The following is a 6,507-nucleotide window of genomic DNA, read 5'->3' as shown; positions in this document are numbered from 1 at the left end:
AAAAAAAAAAAAAAAAAAAATCCCAGGGATTGGGGTGTGGCTCCATGGCAGAGCATGTGACTCGCATGTACAGGCAGCCAAGTGCAATCCTAAGCACATGAGGAAAGGGGCAGGCCCATGATTTGGGTGTCACTGAGTTATGGAAAAGGGATGTGAGCTGAGAAGTCTGTGGAGACATGAGAAGAGGAGCATTGCTCTTTGTGACATTCCCTGGTTGTTACAGACACTGAGAGTCCTTGAACTCTCATGGGTAGGATGCATTTTCCCCTGGTACACACACCAAGAAGTTCATGCCAGGTACAGGTCATGATGCCTGTATTCAGGTGCTTGTGTGCGTACAGGGCATGCATGTAAGTGAGGGTCATGCCCAGATCCAAGGGTCCCCAAAGACCACCAGGAGTCAAACTCGTATGCAGAAGCAAAAGGTCTTTATTCAAGCTCAAGCTCAGACTCTCAGGACCCTCCAATGCAGAATGGTAGCCCACAGGGCCCAGCACCTTTTTTATTGTGGTTACAGCAGGGTGAGGAGCTTATCAACTTGGCAGTCACATGACTGGCTAACAATGATGTCAGTTGGCTTATGCGATCTATCTATATCTATCTATACCCTCTGGAACGTTAGGTATTTTCCTGCTGTGTCTAGGGTGGTTCCTTTCCTGGAACAGTTTGTGGTTTTCCCAGGAATTAGAGTTTAACCTGAAGACAGGGCCTAGTGTATAAAATGGAGGTCTGGCTACAAGATGGAGTCTATCTTGTCAAGTTGGGGCCCTTCAGTTTTCATGTGTTTTGTGTGTGTGTGTGTGTGTGTGTGATAGGTGTGATGTGTGTGCACATGGGCACATATATACATGAAGGTGTGTGTGCACGAGTGTTCAAGAGTGTGGAGGCTGACACTGAATGTCTGTCTGTTGCTCTCCACTTTCTTTTTTGAGGCAGGGTCTCTCACTGAACCTAGAGATCACCAATTTAAGTAGAAGTCCTAAGACATGGTTCAGTTCGTACAAATGCTCATGGGAGAAGCTGGTCCCTCCCACACACACACACACAAACAATAATAATAATAATAATAATAATAATAATAATAATAATAATAATAATAATAATAATAATAATAAACAACCAAGTCCTGGGAGAGGCTGGGGATATAGCAGTTGGTGGTGACATACTTACTTAGCATTCTAGGCAGGAGCTCTACCACTGAGCCACACCCCAGACCCTCACTGGGAGATCCCTATCAGTATGTAGTAAACAAGGTGTGTTAGTACACCCTGGGTTCTAACCCCTGGGGATAAAGGCAGGAGGATGTGTCCAAGGTCATCCTTGGCTACATATTGAGTTTGAGAGAAGCCTTGGCTACAGAAGACCCTGGCTCAGAAGAAAAGAGCTAGGAATATAGCTGAATAACGAATACTTGCCTAGTGTGCCCGAGCCCTGAGTTTAATACCTAGCACTGGAAAAACCCAAATTCAGATGGCACCTCTGGGTTTGTTCCTATGTCTGCTACAAAGATCACCACTGATTTAATGGTTTAAGATGGCACAAGTGTACTAACTTTCGGTTCTGGAGGTCAGAAACCCAAACTAGATTTGACAGCTAAAAGTGGTGGCGCACACCTTTAATCCCAGCACTTGGGAGGCAGAGGCAGGCGGATTTCTGAGTTCAAGGCCAGCCTGGTCTACAGAGTGAGTTCCAGGACAGCCACGGTTACACAGAGAAACCCTGTCTCGAAAAACCAAAAAAAAAAAAAAAAAGTCGTTAGCTAGCCTGCTATTTGCAGACCCCAAAGATCCCTTTTCCTTATCTTTTCCAGCTTTTAGAAGCTTCCTGCATTCTCTGACCTACAGCCTAATTCTTCAAAAAAGAGCATAACGTCAAATCTCTGTCTGGCTTGTTATTTTTGCAAAGCTAAATATTGAACCTAGGGATTCGTGCATGCAAAGGAGAGTGCTACTTCTTACTGGGGGTTCTAGGCAGGGGCTCTACCACTGAGCCACGCCCCCAGCCCCTCACTGGGGGATTCTAGGCAGGGGCTCTACCACTGAGCCACGCCCCCAGCCCCTCACTGGGGGATTCTAGGCAGGGACTCTACCACTGAGCCACGCCCCCAGCCCCTCACTGGGGGATCCTAGGCAGGGGCTCTACCACTGAGCTATACCCCTGGCCAAGTTTTTGCTCTTATATTTTGAAACAAGTTCTCATTAGGTTGCCTAGGCTTCTCTTGAATTCAGTCTTGCAGCCCCGGCTTACCTCCTGCCTCAACCTTTGAAGAACCAATGCTTTCCCACTAGACTCTGATTCCTTTCATACCCATCCTCTTTTGATTCACCAGGCCTGCTGGGGTAGTCCAGGGTCACTTCCTCACCGTTCTGTTTTGGAGACAGAATTTCTCTGTGTAGCCCTGGCTGTCCTGGAACTCTGTAGACTAGGATAACCTCAAACTCAAGAGATACACCTGCCTCTGCCTCCCAATTAAAGGCTTGAGCTACTGCACAACCTGCTTCCTCATATCCTTAATTTCATCTACAAAGTCCCCTTTTCGGTGCAGGTTGACAGACAGATCTTTCCCAAGGATTAAGGTATACAAGTCTGGTGCTGACAGTGGGAGGGGCTTATTCTGTTCCCTCGCAGCCCAGGTGAAGACATTAGTGTGCTCCAAGCAATGGTGCTTCAGCTGTACATTGACTGGGTTTGAGGGATGGCCAGGTGCTCTGACAGAACAGTCTAGAATGGTTCCGAGTTGATGAATCTGAATAGTACCAAAGGCAGGGACCAGTGGTCCAAGAGCCCCAATTCTCTCCCCTCAGCCCGAGACCTGCTTCTTGGGGGCCATGCTGCGTAATCAGCCATTCCCTGCCATCTCCCATTGCAGCCATCTAGGAAGCCATTCATCATACTCCTGCTCACTGGAGCTGTCTGCCTAGCCTCATGCTCTTCCAAACCCGGAGTCTTCCCACACTATCCACTCATTCAGCATGCACTGGTTAATCTCCAAATGTGACTCAGTGGGATAGTGACCACAGCCATAATCCCCACCATCATGGGACCCACAGTCCAGCATTGAGACTGTAGGACATCACTGCTACCATCATGGGGGATTCTGTGAGCACCTGGCCAGGACATGCCTCCTGGGCCGCAGCAGCTCATCCTGCAGTGTTCTGCAGCTATACCCGGCAGCTCATCACCAAGAACAGTTTGCCTCAGAAATCAGCACACTTGGACCACAGCCCCAACCCCTCCAATGCCCCCTTGCCCCCCAGGCTCTCCCTTGGTCACCGTTTAGGAGGCGAACTCCCTGACCTAACTCCTTGAGCCCTGCCTGCCTTCATATCTCAGTGTCCAGGTAGGTCTCCAGGTTACCCCCTCAGCAACTGTCATCATACCTCTCTAACAAGAAACCCCTCAACCTCGTCTAGCTATCAGCGAGGTTTCTCCCTCCTTCCCCCAACTCTCACCTCAGCTGTGACTGACTCCTTAAGCCTGATTCCAGGCACCATTGTACTGCAGGCAGCGTGTGTGCATCCCACTAGCTAACCCCCTTCTACAGTTCTCTGGCGCTTCAGTACTCAGTGTAACACTGCACACTGCCCCTCAGTGAGTCCATGGACACAAGCAGGATCTGCAGACCCTCTTTATAACTAATATTGCTTTCATGCTTTTTTATCCTGAGCTGAGTCAAGGGTCAGGCTTTCTTAGTTAGGGTTTCATTGCTGTGTAGAGACACCATGACCAAGGCAACTTGTATAAAGGTAAACATTTAATTGGGGCTGGCTTACAGTTTCAGTGGTTCAGTCTGTTATCATCAAGGTGGGAAGCATGGCAGCATCCAGGCAGACATGGTGCTGGAAGAGCTGAGAGTTCTACATTTTGATCCAAAGGCAGCCAGGAGGAGACTCTCTTCCACACTGGGCAAGCTTGAGCACTAAGCGACCTCAAAGCCCGCCTACACAGTGACACGATTCCTCCAATAAGGCCACACCTCCTAATTGTGCCACTTCCTGTGGGCCAGGCATATTCAAACCAGCACATATACACATAATGAAGTCTTTTTAGGGCTGGTGAGATGGCTCAGTGGCTAAGAGCACAGTCTGCTCTTGCTAGGGACCTAAGCTCAGTTCCCATCACTCACCTCAGTAGTCTCACAGCTCCCTGTAACTGCAGTTCCTGGGGTTCCAGCACCCCCTTAAGGGCTCCAGTGGTACTGTACTCATGTGCACAGATACATACAAGATTTTTTTTTAAAGATTTATTTATTTTATTTTATGTGTATGAGTACATTGTAGCTGTACAGATGACTGTGAGTTATCATGTGTGTCGCTGCTGGGAATTGAACTCAGGACCTCAGCTGGCCCCACTCGCTCTGGCGTAATTCACTGTAGCTGTCTTCAGATGCACCAGAAGAGGGCGTCAGATCTCATTACGGGTGGTTGTGAGCCACCGTGTGGTTGCTGGGATCCGAACTCAGGACCTTCAGAAGGGCAGTCAGTGCTCTTACGCGCTGAGCCATCTCGCCAGCCCAAGATTTTTTTTTTTTAACTTTTAATATAATGCTCTAGTTGTAATGAGGAGAAAAAGGAGATATGATTTCTTTTTTGTTGTTTGTTTTTTGAGTGAGGGTCTCACTATGTGGCCTTGGCTGTCCTAGAACTCATTCTGTAGACCAGATTAGCCTTAAACTTAGAGATCCACCTGCTTCTGTCTCCCAAGTGCTGGGATTAAAGCCGGATACCAACACGCTGGCTGGGTGATATGATTTGTTGGATCAGAGCAATAAGCCAATGCTTTGCATGAATATGTCAGAGGACATAAACAAGGTAGGTGGCATATATTTATAGTGCCAGTTTTAAATGCTGAGGAGTGATGCCATTGACTGGATCATTGTTGATGCTCAACATTTGACACTTGGAAATAGTTGACTGGTGCCAGTGTGAGTCCTAGAAACTGGTGTGGCTGGACCAAGCATCTTGGCTGAGAGAATCAAATACCAATGGAGTTGCTATCCTAGCCGTGATACTTCTCAGAAAGGTGAGCAGCTCCAGCAGAGGTCCCTACATGACAGCACCCAATCCTCACGCTGAGTGAGAACTGCACTCGGCTGATTTCAGTTCATACTGTGACTGTGCAAGAAATACATGTGTTTCCTGCATCAAGAGGTTAGGCTCTGGGAATTGTGCCCTCAGAGTTCTGTGTTGTTCAGGCCAGGCCTTGCATGGTCAGCCTGCCCACTGGCAGAAGCCAGGACAGCTTGACCACTTGACCTAACACAAAACACTATCCAGATACATGTCCCCACTGCAGGCCACTCCTGTATGCACTGGGCAGGAGCTGATCACGTCCAGAATCCTCACCTGAGTCTCCTCACATAGCTAGCTAACCTGGAGTGCCTCTCTTTGTATGTTAACCAGTTACCCCAAATTCATCTTGTCCAAATGTCTGTCTCTCATTTATATAACCATCCATCCATCCATCCATCCATCCATCTGTCTACTATCTATCTATCTATCTATCTGTCTATCTATCTATCCCTTCTTCCAGTGAGCAACCAGTCTTATAGCCCACTGGCCATGTCATAGTCTCAGGCCTGATGTGTGCTGGGCAGGCACTGGGTTATTTCTTTGTAGTGGGTAACTGACCCATGAGGTAGCTGTGGTGAGATTGTGTCAATCCCTGAGCCTTGTGTCAGGGTTAGAGGGTTTTTTCTACCTGAAACTGTATTATTCACACTTCTGTCCATTCACTTACTCCCAACCCAGAACCTAAGGCCAGCTGCCCATTCTTGTTACTGCCTGATAATGAGCCAGCGGGGTCAGGGAGGTCCTCTCCAGTCTGTAGCCTGCAGGGGGCCTGGCCACTCTTATTTGGCAGGAAGAAGGCCAGATGAAGCCAGAGTAGAACAAATGGCTGCCCTGGTTGGCTGCCTCTTCTCCTTCCCAAGTCAGACCATGTCACTAAGATGGTGACAGTAAACACTTGTCCAGCACATTCTGTGTTGTGGGCTAGCCAACTCTGCACAAAACCCTGCGTGGAAGAGCCAGTGATGATGTGTACCGCATAGGTGGGGACACCAGAGCACAGCCTCAAGGTCATCCAGCTAGACGTGGGTGGAGCCAGGACTTGGGGATTTTCCAGTTCTTTCCTTATTGATTTCTAACTCACTTCCATTGTAGTCAGAGAGCATCCTTTGCAGGTCTTTAGTCCTTTTCAATTCATTTGAGACTGTGTCATGGCCCGCAACATGGTCTGTCTAGGGAAATGGTCCCTGTGCATACCCTGGAAATGGACTCTGCTGTTGGTGGGTGAAGTGTTCTAGAAACGCCCCTGAGACTGAGTGGTTTGGTGGTGGTGTCCACAGCTTCTGCCTCCTCACTCACTGATTTTCTGTCTGGCTGTTCTGTCAACAAAGAGAGGGAAATGCCAGAGCATTGGTTGCCCTGTGATCTTGGAGAAACTCCCTCCTCTTTCCACCTCTCTCCTCTCTCTCTCTCTTTCTCTCTCTCTCTCTCTCTCTCT

At 48.4% G+C, this 6,507-nt stretch overlaps 1 protein-coding gene across 3 annotated transcripts in view; it reads left to right on the top strand.

Moving 5' to 3' along the window:
* Positions 1–6,507, top strand: part of Grik5 (glutamate ionotropic receptor kainate type subunit 5) — a 65,144-nt gene that overhangs the window by 51,993 nt on the left and 6,644 nt on the right. The window lies entirely within an intron of this gene.

The sequence above is a fragment of the Mastomys coucha genome, unplaced genomic scaffold (genome assembly GCF_008632895.1).
Source record: "Mastomys coucha isolate ucsf_1 unplaced genomic scaffold, UCSF_Mcou_1 pScaffold21, whole genome shotgun sequence".
Taxonomy (NCBI): domain Eukaryota; kingdom Metazoa; phylum Chordata; class Mammalia; order Rodentia; family Muridae; genus Mastomys; species Mastomys coucha.
This window is presented reverse-complemented; position numbering and strand designations above follow the sequence as displayed.